This window comes from Ovis canadensis, chromosome 16 (genome assembly GCF_042477335.2).
Source record: "Ovis canadensis isolate MfBH-ARS-UI-01 breed Bighorn chromosome 16, ARS-UI_OviCan_v2, whole genome shotgun sequence".
Classification (NCBI taxonomy): Eukaryota; Metazoa; Chordata; class Mammalia; order Artiodactyla; family Bovidae; genus Ovis; species Ovis canadensis.
Genome location: NC_091260.1, coordinates 16,824,015 through 16,835,948, shown reverse-complemented (window position 1 = coordinate 16,835,948; position 11,934 = coordinate 16,824,015). Strand labels below are relative to the sequence as shown.

Here is an 11,934-nt window from a genome sequence, read left to right as displayed (position 1 = left end):
CACGTTTTCCTGAGCTGCTTTGGGAAAATTGGGGAGGATGGGGGAGGGGCTGTCCTCATCACTGCCGCCAGTTCTTTCTTCTAGAAAAAAAAGGAGAGGGGAGCCTACGGCCCAGGGGAAGCGATCTCTCTTCTGTTTAGAAACCTTTGGTAGCCAGGCCAGACTCTCTGAACCCACCAACACCCCAGCCCCCTTCCGCCTTAGGACTTGGATCCAGAATGGGTTTTTAGAAACAGGACCACGAGAGAGTGGCTAGTGGAAACGAAAAATTTGCTACTTGGTGGATGATTTGGCGCAAAAAGTAGAATATGGCAGCTGTTACTGCCAGTTTGAACATTAGGGAAATCAAACTGGGCTCTAGAGAGTTGGGAGGGGGAAGTCTTTGCCTCAGCAAATGAACATGCCCAGGTTTTCTTCCTGTGGAAACCTTGACAGTGTCTTTGTATCTCTCCAAACAGTAACCTCTTCTACCCTAGGGTTGAGAAGAAAGATGAAAGAATCTACTTAACACAGCAAAATGTTTTCCTAGCCAGATTTTCTCCAGTGTGAAAATGTTTATTGAGTCAGTGATTCCACTGGGTAGGGTCGGTGACATCAGAGCTACTTCCCCCATTTAATGCTATAAATAATAAATGGTGACACTGAAAGTCTGTTGGATAGCTGCATGGTTTCTGTGGATGATGGTGTCTGGGGAGTTGATATGCCTGTTTTAAAAATGGAAGTACAGTAGTGTAAATACAGAGGCAGCTTAATATTTGCTGTCCTTTGCATAATTGACTGCACTTCTCCAGCAGTCTTGGAAAAATCAGACGGCAAAAGAAAGCTCTGGTAGTTTCTGATTTGTGTGTGTGTGTGTGTGCGAGTACACGTGTGGTTGCTTTCTAAGGGATACTGATACGAGTTTTTGATTTTCACCTGTTAGGTAACTTTGCAGTACAACTTATCAAACTTTTGTAATCAAGCTTTTGATATTCTGCAAATTTTGTAGGGGTTATTTTGGTAAAATATCCTAATGGAATTACACATATAGTCCATATTCTTACATATGTGCAATACCTGTGCTTATAACAGGAGGAGTAGGACATAGCAAAAAATTGTAACTTGGTATCTCTTTGAAATTGGCTGTTAAATTCTCCTTTCATTTCCATTCATTTAAAAAATGACTAGGGACTTCCCTGGTGGTCCAGTGGGTAGAACTCACTGCGGAGGGCCCTGGTTCTATCCCTGGTCAGGAAACTAAGAATCCACAAGCTGCACGGCGCAGCCTAAAATAAAATAACTAGAATGTTTTTTTCAAAAGAATTAAAGTACAGTGTAATCCATTTAATGTCTTTGAATGGATATGGAAAAAAAAATTTCCTCCTAAATATAACTGGCTTCCTGTGTGTTTTGATTTTACATGATTGTATTTGTCTGATCTGAAATGATATTTCATACTTCTCAGGGACATTATTAAGTGGAATTCTTAGAAAATTTAACAGAAGATTTAATAAGGTGATCATCTGGATCAGTTTTAAAAGTGGCTTTTCATATACAGATTGTGATATTCCCTCAAAGGAATACCAGTTAAGACTCTTATGCAACTGTTTCGTAAACATATATGTATTTTAGTGTTATAGATAGCACAGATACTTAACAACTGATTTACTAAATCCAGGATCAGGAGCAGGAATGATAATGCCTTAAAATCTAATTGCACATGGCTTTCTGTGTTCACTGCATTTTAATTATAGTTTCCAGAACTAGATTAAAAACACTTTTTACATCGGTTTCAAAATACCATGATGAAAGGAGGGGAAGGGGTTAAATTGATGGTATTTTGAAAGTCTAAAGCATGAAATATTTTTAGATTTTTATGAGTCAGCTTCAGTACTCAAATATTTGTGATTGTGCTGCCTGTACCAGTTCGGTACTTAATGGTTAACAGGATAACTTTCAATTGATATTCCAGAGTGTGCTCTATCAAAGAAAGGAAACATGGTTTCACCAATTTCTTAATCTCCATCCCTCTACTTTCTTTGATTTTGATTCCGCCTTCCTTTTTTTCTTGCAGTTTTTCAGTTTCCTAGGAAATAAAACTGGTGATAGAATAATTAAATATTCAAAATATAACCCCCCTTGTTACTCCTACCCCTGCCTGTGACCAGGTTCACAAAAAGTGCTTCTCCAGCTGACCTACCTCATAGGATTCAGTCTTTAATATAGACTGTAAACTCTTGATTGAGACAACTGAATTTATCATTCCTGATGGTGAATAATTTAACCATCAAATGACTTTCATGACCTTATATCGGCCCAATACGTACCTAGTTTGTGGGACTACTTCTTAAACTTCTGACTTTGGTTTTCAGTTCAGTTGCTTAGTCGTGTCCGACTCTTTGCGACCCCATGGACTGCAGCATGCCAGGCTTCTCTCTCCATCACCAGCTTTGGTTTTAATTAGCCTTAATATTACTGAGGTAGAAAAGGAGTAAACCATTTGGAAATACACAGAAGCTCACCAGGCTTTGTCTTGTGGTGGGCTTCACTGGGAAGGATGAAAGCTGCATTATGTATCACATGGTATTTAATGGTTGAATTAGAAGTGTGAGTTGTGCTTAGGCCCTAGAAAGCATTCTCAGACCTGCTAATTGGAAGAAATGGTCATTAGGCCTGCCTGTTAGAAAATGGCAAAAGTTAACGTTAAAGGTTTGGGAAAGATACTCCTGCTTCCTCTGTGGGTGTGAGAGTACCCTTTACCCCCTTTTCTCAGGTAATGGGCAGTTTATCCTCTGTTGTTAGTTGCTTGGTTTACTTCTTGGCCAAGTGACCTTAAGTGAATCATTTCCCTTCTGGTTACCTCTGAATGGCTATATTACTTGTTGAATGTAATATAGGTAATATAGGTAAAATACATTGGATCTCATTAAGAACTTCTAATGTCAAATCTATTTTTAGAGCTGCTGAAGTACAGACAGGCCACAAGACCAAAGAGATGAAAGAAACTAAATGACATTATTGGAAGTAATTATCTTTTTTTCTTTTTACATCTCTCCCCCTGCCCCCTTCTTGTCGTTGGCTTTCTAGGTGAAACAAGTGGGATTGTTTAGTGGCTCCTTTAAAAAATTGGGTCTTTGTCGCCATCACTTACCCTCATTGCCTCTAGCCTTGTGCTGCTTTACCAAATGCAGATTAAATAGACAAAGGCTTAAGTAGGGGCCAAATGAAATAAATCACATGCTATTTATAGACCTCACTGACTGGCCTCAAGAGGCTTGTGGCTCAAATATTACCAATTTTTAGTCCTGATTTTGGAGTAGGTTAATGTCCTTTCAGATTTGGTAAGGATAAACCTGATCCTGCTCGCACATCTTGGCACTCTTGGCCCCTGACTGCTGTCTCCTGGAAACAGAGAGAGCTCTGTAGCACAGGAGGGTTGCTGGCCCATTTCATAGGTTTATAGAACAGCACGTGTATTCCTCTGAGTAGTTATGTTTGGTCTTAAATATAGGACCGAACATAATCAATGCTCTCTTCCACCCATGCTGATAACGTCCTCTCCCCTCCTCTCAGAACACAATTTAGATACCTCTTCTTGATGTCAATTTATATTATGGTGGCAGATATAATTTTGTTTTTATATCAATAGAATGCCTACATGATAATCATTGTTAAATGACTGCGTGCTGGCCTTTGTATTTATCTTGTGGCACTTAGAATTTTAGAAACAGACTTTCCTGTGCTGTGAGGAGCCTGGGATCTTGGGTTCCACCTGGTGATATTTACAATTTAAGGGAAAGAAAGCATTTGAAGTCCTCACAATTCAGATTCCTGCCTCCCTTCCAGCTTTTTCTTCTCACATTCCTCGCTTATTCTATATTCCAGCCAAAGTGTGGAGGACCATTGTTCTTCAGATTTCCTTTGTCAGCACTGATAATGAACTGACCTAAGTCCATGTGTCTCAGGCTACTGATATTAATGGGAAGGACCTCATAGCTCTCCAGCCAAACTGATTTAGGTGAGATCTCCGCAATCCTCTCTTCCACCCATGTTGATAACGTCCTCTCCCCTCCTCTCAGAACACAATTTAGATACCTCTTCTTGATGTCAATTTATATTATGGTGGCAGATATAATTTTGTTTTTATATCGATAGCAATGCCTACATGATAATCATTGTTGAATGAGTGAGTGCTGGCACTTTGTATTTATCTTGTGGCACTTAGCATCTTCTGCACTTGTGTTATAGTTTGCTGTTTGTGTCCCTTGTTAAAGGATAAACTCCTCAAGAGCACCTTCTTGTAGTAGGTGTCCAATAAATGTTGAGTCGAGCTTTCCTGTTGGTTGCTTACATGTATTATTGCTGTCTGCCTGTATCTTAGCCATCCTCTTTTCTGGAAATTCTCACCTATATCACTGATTCTCTTAACTTGTTCCTAATGCATATGGGACTTAACAGACCTTCGTGTGTATCATGAAAGTTTGATCATGTCTAAAGCTGATTGTCCTTTGAATCCTTCACTCTGTTTAGTGCTTGGGTGTGCAATAGATATTGATTTAAATTAATGTTAGATTTTTTTTCATCCTGTGAAACCTTTTTAACATTTCTGTTTGATAATCTTAAGACAAGTGGGGCTGGATAGAGGAGAAAGACTGCTAAAGGGAAAAGAAGGGTGGTGTGTGTTGCACAAACTTCTGTTCATGGACATTTTAACCATTATTTACAGACTTTTTAACATATACAAATTGATTTATATACATCCCGGAGCGTGGGTGATAGCAGAATACTGAGGAAACCAAATTCCTTTTGTATCTGTTGTTGTGAACTTGCCAAACAGGTGGTAAGTTCTAAGGCTCTGTGACCTTAGAGAAACATGGTGTAACATAAAGGCCATGGGCTCTAGGGTGCAACACCTGACTTTGTGTCCTAACTTTCACTTGCTGGCTGTGTGGCCTTAAGAAAGTTAACCTTTCTCTGGTAAGATTTCACTGTGTAAGAATTAAAAAAATGCAGGTATTGCTTCAGTGTTGGGAGGATTATGAGAGATGTATATGAAAGGACCTTGCAAAGACTTGTCTCTCAGCAGCTGTCTGCCAAGCTAACTCTCCCTGCAAGTACCGGGAGCGTATTTTGTCAAGACAGATGGTGTGAGAAAAGTTTTAGTTTTTGTCCCTGATGTGTGCATGTACTTAATCGTGAAGCTTTGCAGAGGCCTAAAATTCAGTTGCTTTTAGCCATGCATTTAATGAGCCTTCTTTGGGGAAAATGATGAAATCATACAGAGTCAATGCTGCCTTGGAAATCGGGAAAATACTCTTACAATTACTAAGAACTACCAATTAGACATAATGAGACCTGTACTGTTACGGAGAGAATCCGCTTTAACCCTGTTTTAGGTATCCTGGTAGAAGGAGACTGGTAATTGTTCATACTAACACTGAGCATAGTGATTTATATTTGATCAATTTAGTTTAGCCAAGGAAATTAGAATTTTTAAATTTTTATTCTTGTTTGCTGGTGATTTTGACCTTTAACAGAGTAAGTGGTGACTGGATACAAGATTTCCTCCTGAGTTCTATTGTTGTTCATTGAATTAGTTGACAAAAGGGGAAAAACCTGTTGGTCAAGAATGTGCTTGTTACCCTCAGTTCAGTTTCTGCAGATCACGATTGCCTAACAGGAAGTGTGTAGGCAAATGAGACACCAGCCAGGCAGACCTGAGAGTCCAGTAGGGTATCTCTACACTGGGTCTTATTGATAAAATTCAGAGATTGCCCAGTTCAGTTATGTCAGCCGGAAGCATTTTTAGGAGATTCCCTCTCAGGGTTAATCAACAATGAAGACCTTCACAGAATAGAAAGCTGTGAAGTAGAAACAGTGGGACATTCACATGTAAATAGGAAAAAAGTTTGTGAGTAGAGAGATGTGCAAATACCTAAGTGCTATGAATATCGAAAACTGTTCTCTAATAGCAAACCACCGGTCCACGGAAGAAAAAAAAAATTGAAAACTGTGTTAAGAAAAAAGAACCTGAGTAATTATTATTTCAGAGTTAAATTGAGAACTCTTAACCAGTTTTGGGAACTAATGATAAAATGTGTTTTGGTTCTGTGAAATGATTGCCTAGGACACTCAAAGAGGAAGGGGCAGAGGCCATGAAGAACTTAATCCTTACTATCCTGGTCTGGCATCTGTTAATCTTTGTTTCTCTGGCATAAGGCCTGCCACCAATTAGGCATCCAGTAAATGTTTATTTGAAGGAAAGAGGGGGAAAGTTAACTCACTAACGGAAGAAAAGGCCTGATGGTGCAGGAGGCTCAGAAATGAGTCTGTTAGTCAAATTGGTTGTAGCAGTGAGTTATGCTTTGAAAATCAGCCTGTATTGCTCTAGCAGTTAACTACTAGCCATAGCCCACTAGCATTTTTTGTCAAAATTGGGTTTGTAGTTTATTAGGCTCTAGACTAATGAGAAGAGCCTGAGCACTTATTCTTTGTGATTTTGCTTACAGAATGTATTTAAGTTGAGGGTATTAAGATATTTCCACCTGTTTGCTATGAAGAGGTTACTCTTAGACTGGTACTTCAGTCACTTCAGTGCTTTGCCTATACATGAAAAACCAGAACATCTTTAGTCTTTGCCTATGGACTATTTATTGATCAATCTTGGAATTCAAGAATTCTTTGGTTTCAGCTGGGGTTGGGATTCTTTGTCACAGACACTTCTTTGCCACTAAGCACACAGTCTGAGTGGGCAAGGGTATAAAATTAATGTTGTGGCCTTAGAATTGCACGAGTTTTTGATATTGAAGTGCTTTTAAGTGGCAAGATTAAGGGAGTTAGCCCTCTCAGGATGGCTGAACAAGTTCAGTTGTCTTTTAGTTCAGCTAGGCTGAAATACTTACTGTTTTGTATCTTTTTGGTTCTCTGTCCTGACGTCAGTTAGCTTAGAGCTTGGTTTCTTCTCCCCCAGGAATCGTGGTCTTTCTGGTCCTTGGACTTTGAGAAAGGCATTCTATGAGAAGGGCATGGGCTTGACCACTTAGTGGATGTGGGACTTTGAGCAAGTTATTTCTTCTCATATTTTTAAATATGAGTAATGAATGTAGACGGCCTGGTCCATTAGTAACCCTTCGGTGAAGGTAGGTGTTATGGTTACTTCAGGAACATTTTGGCAGTCGTGTGGCAGTTGAGGAAGTAGCGATTTATGTGCACGCAGCGTCACAGTCTTTGGATTTTTGACTTTTTATCTGTGGCGTCCTGTTGAATACCTTTTCCTGTCTGCCTTGTAGTTTGCTTAGAATTTATAGTCTAATTGTAAGAGTTGGTATGGTAATAAAAGAATATTGATATACTGTGGGCTGGGCTTATGTGTTTAAAGGTGTTATCTAGTAATTGTTCGTCATGTTCTTTCTTTTCCCTGGTGTACCCAGTGGCTGGCCGTTGCGGGGGGCTGGCCTTTACTGAGGCAGAAGTTCACTCTAAAAGTTATGTCACGTGTTTTGAAATGTCCTGTATTTTAGCTGAGAGTGGAAGTTTTGAGTGGTGTGTAGATGTCTTATGTGTAGCAAACTTTAAAATTTCTTGTTAGGTGCTTAAATAAATTTTTATTAGGAAATATTTGAGCCCCCCCCCCCCATTAATTATGACTGACGAAGTTTCTGTAATTGTAGAGGAACAGTTTTAGGAAATGGATAAAATTCATTGTAGCTGAATGATCTGGGACAATTTATATGGATAGTAGAGGAAATTTTTAGTATTTGGAAATTGCATGATATTTGTCATGACTAAGTATTAATGTTAGGGATGTTTCCTTTGTTTTGTGGAATTTCTTGTCCATCTCTCAACACAGAGGTGAGCAGTGCTCCTGCCCACCCTCTCACATGAAGCCGCTCACTCAGGGCTTGCACCTTTCTTCTGTGCTTCCGATCCGCCACTCCACTGACCCTTCCTTCCATCTCTTGGCGGCTGTCCTCTGCAGCTGGTGCCATGGTGGGTGTATGGATTGCTTTCTGTCTTCCAACAGTTACCGAAGTGCATGTTTGGGATTTTGTTGAAGAAAGCTGGATACAGTAAACGGAAAGAATCTTGGAAGCTGCTTGACTGCTGTCTTTTCTCAGACTAGTCTGAAAGGGAATACCCCCATTCATTCTGGATTGGTGGATCTGAAGTACAAAATATTGTCCAGGTAAGCAATTACCTTGTATTGTTTTGTTATGCAGAACTCGACTCATTGAGAGAAACTTAAAATTCCTTTACTTCTTTTTCCAGTATAATAGAGAAAGGAAAAAATGTTAGATATTTATGTTTTGGTGTGGATTAGTTGGGTATTCTGCTAGTCAAAACTTTGTTTCAGTGTAAGAAATGTAGTTATTTTTATTAAATAGGCCCAAAAGGTTTGTAGTCACAGCCAAACAGGAAATACAGTTCAGTAAACAAGGGACTTTTGTTTGAGGAATAAGTTGGAAAATAAGGGAAACAAATGATTATTTTGTATTATCTCATGATTTATAGTTATTACCTGGTCAAAATAATTTTTGTCGTTACTATGTAAAATAGTGGTCTTTTATTCTTAAGACTCCTGGAGAGTCTTCTCAGAATTTACTAATTAGCTACTGTTTACGGGCATCTACTAAGTACCAGCCACTATTGCAGGCTCTTTGCACGTTTTTCTTATTTAGATGGCCTATGCTTCATGTGTATTTTACAGACAGTAAGATGAAGCTGTTGAGTATTAAGTAAGTACAGTAAGTACGGTGGCAGAGCCACTTACAGCTTGTAAGTCACACAGCTAGTAAGTGCCAGAGCCAGGCTCTAAGCTTGAGCCTGTGTGTCTCCAAAGCTCTGGATCTTTCCATCCAGCTACATTTGCTGAGGTTTGCACTTTAACTTCAGGATTTTCATATTGTCTGTATACCGTTAGAGCAAGGTGTGGTTTTCTCCTGCGGGCTTCCACCTGGAGACTGCCCGACTGACGGGTCCCTGTTGGGCATGATACGTTACTTACATCTGGTGCTTTTCCTTCCTAATGAAAAGATTAGAAGATCTTTGGTCAGTTTATCAAGTGAGCCTAAAGCTAACTTAGGAGAGGCTGTACATTTAAATGTCAAAATGTGCTTTATACAGGGAAGTATCATTTGGTCTAGTGAACTCAAACCTGTATCTTCTCAGTTCCTCCTTAGTTTTCATTGGCTATTTAAATAGCTTCGTAGCTTATTATTTAGACTAGTTTTGACCTGTGGTTTGTCAGTCTTACAAGTAAGACATTTTCAGGAAACGCATGACTTTTTCTGGTGTTTAAGCACTCCAGAGTACTCATTTCCTTTAATCTTAAAAAAAATTCTTTATCATAGACTGACCCTATGGCTTTGTGATCCTTCTTTTGTTTTATTCCTTTATATTTGTTAATATTTCTTCTGGGTGAGCATTTTTCACATTTCCACGTGGAAAGTGAAGAGCTTTCAGGATGGCGATGGTGATAGTTAAAGTAGTAGCGGTTAACGCTGGGCACTTGCTCTATACTGAGCACAGTTCTCAACAGTGTGCACGTATAAACTCATTGCATGGTAACCCGGTGACGTTGGCACCCTTATTTCTACTCTGCATATGTGGAATCTGAAGGCTACAGTACTTAAATAACATGCTCAAGGCCACATATCTAGTAAGCGCCAAAGATGAGATGTGAATCTAGGCAGTTTGGCTCAGAGAACGTGCTTCTAATGTCTGTGCCTCAAGTTTGTGGAGTATCATCTAGTGATAAAAAGAGAGGTGGAAATCCTGAAGACTAAAATTGTGTATTCTGATTTCGTGAAGTCATTACAAAGGGAAAGGACGCAGGTGTTGAGTGTCTGTTTTGTGCCTTCTGTAGAAGGTAGTCTAGCTCTAGGACTCTGTGCCAGTCATCCAAGACTGTCTACCAGGCTGTTTCCTGAAAGGACTCACAATAGGGTTAGTTTAAGGTTATCTTCCAGAACAGTGCTGTCCAGTTAGAACTCTCTGGATAATGGAAATGTTCGTTATCTGTGCTGTTCAGTATGATAGCCACCAGCTGCATGTGACTGATTTGAAACGTGGCTCTGTAACTGAGGAACTGGATTTTAAATTTTAATTTAAATAGCCACAAATACAGTTTAGAATTTAACTTCATCTTATGTCTGATTCTGGACTTAACTCTTAGAAATCTAATCTTGTCAGCTTGCTGAAAGCCAGCTCCTTATCCCATGGTTGGACTTACAAGACTGATATGTAAAATCAGAATTCCAGTTTCTTAATTTATAATGATATGTGCATGTTGGTGTGATTAATGTAGACTTTTCTGATTGGTAGATTTGCTGATTAGGTCCTACTCAGCATGCCAGTTTAAGTTTTTCAAATAAGAAACACTGGTTAGAAGGGCCTGAGGACCCAAGGCAGTCACGCGGGTTAGCTGGCGTGGACTTGCCAGGGGAGGTGTGTATTTGCTGGCCTGAGACTGAGGCGCCCTCACTCATCTTTCCTTTAATGGTGGGTGATTTCCCTGTCTTCCTGCAGCTTCCGTGCTGGCTTTTACTTCCCATATCCTTTTTTGATTATGCCATTCATTTTAGGCATGTTAATACATTCAGCTTGAATGCAGTCTTGTCTTACAGATCTGGGAAGCTGTTTGTTTTCCTTAAGGCACTTTTATCACTGTTAGGCTCCATTTTGTGTTCATTTTTGTCTCTAAGAAGGCAGTTGAATTTTCCTTGCTTCCCTGAGGCCTCTTTTTACTGAAATACACTTATTAGCTTATTTAGTTTGGTCCTATAGTGTGGGGTAGAATAGGAACATACTCATATAAAAATGCCTGATAAATTCTCTTTGTATTACTTCCTGTTATTACATGAGCTTGTTTCAGCTCACTGTATCATTGTTTTGGGACTTATTCTTGAGCCTTTTGTTCCTTAAGTAGACAGTGAGTTGTAACCAAATTTGCATTTAAGAAGTTAACTTTTCAGGTGTCTGCAAGATGGATTGAAGAGACTCAAGGCAAGGGGACTAGTTAGTTAGTTCAAGTGAGCAATGATTAAGGTAGACCAGAGCATTGACAGTGGGCATGGTAGAGGTGGGGTGGACTTAAAAGAGTGGTAGGACCTACCAGACTTGGGGATTGGTTATAGGAGTAAAAGATGGATGGGATATAATATAAATTTTAGATTTTTGCCTTGGGCGCCAGAATGGATATTTGTTCTCTTTTTCAAGATAGGGAAGACTAGAAGAATAGACTGGAGAGTGTGGAGGGAGGAGAAAGGAGTGAGTTGAGCTAATGAATCTGAGTTGCCTGTGGGTGAATCCTCTAAAGGGAGAAGTATCTAGGAAGAATATTGATTGGGAACTCTCCAGAGAGAGCAGAGAAAGAAAGGTTTGGGAGTTTTTATTTAGCCTCAAGTGGTAGCTAACTTTATTTAGTGGAATTAGAAGGTTAATAGATGGGGAAACAATGGAAACAGTGACAGACTTTATTTTGGGGGGCTCCAAAATCACTGCAGATGGTGACTGCAGCCATGAAAGTAAAAGACGCTTGCTCCTTGAAGAAAAGTTATGACCAACCTAGACAGCGTATTAAAAAGCAGAGACATTACTTTGCCAACCGAGGTCCATCTAGTCAAAGCTTTGGTTTTTCTAGTAGCCATGGATGGATGTGAGAGTTACACTCTAAAGAAAGCTGATTGCCAAAGAATTGATGCTTTTGAACTGTGGCATGGGAGAAGACTCTTGAGAGTGTGGACTGTAAGGAAATCAAACCAGTCCATCCTAAAGGAAATCAGTCCTGAATACTCTTTGGGAAAACTGATGCTGAAGCTCTAATACATTACTCACCTGATGCGAAGAGCTGACTCACTGGAAAAGACCCTGATGCTGGGAATGATTGAAGGTGGGAGAAGGGGACGACAGAGGATGAGATGGCTGGATCGCATCACCGACTCAGTGGACATGAGT

At 39.7% G+C, this 11,934-nt stretch overlaps 1 protein-coding gene across 27 annotated transcripts in view; it reads left to right on the top strand.

The window, feature by feature from the left end:
• FBXW11 (F-box and WD repeat domain containing 11) overlaps nucleotides 1-11,934 on the top strand; it is a 130,755-nt gene that overhangs the window by 1,141 nt on the left and 117,680 nt on the right. For 6 of the 27 annotated variants that reach the window (XM_069556037.1, XM_069556041.1, XM_069556032.1 and 3 more), the window contains exon 2: nucleotides 8,003-8,164. The exons of 15 other annotated variants lie outside the window; for them this stretch is intronic. The gene's annotated coding sequence lies outside the window, so the exon portion shown is untranslated. Of the gene's footprint in view, nucleotides 1-2,937; nucleotides 3,004-3,864; nucleotides 3,998-8,002; nucleotides 8,165-11,934 lie in introns of those variants that run through there. 6 more of the 27 variants (XM_069556038.1, XM_069556044.1, XM_069556047.1 and 3 more) reach the window with 3 other exon arrangements.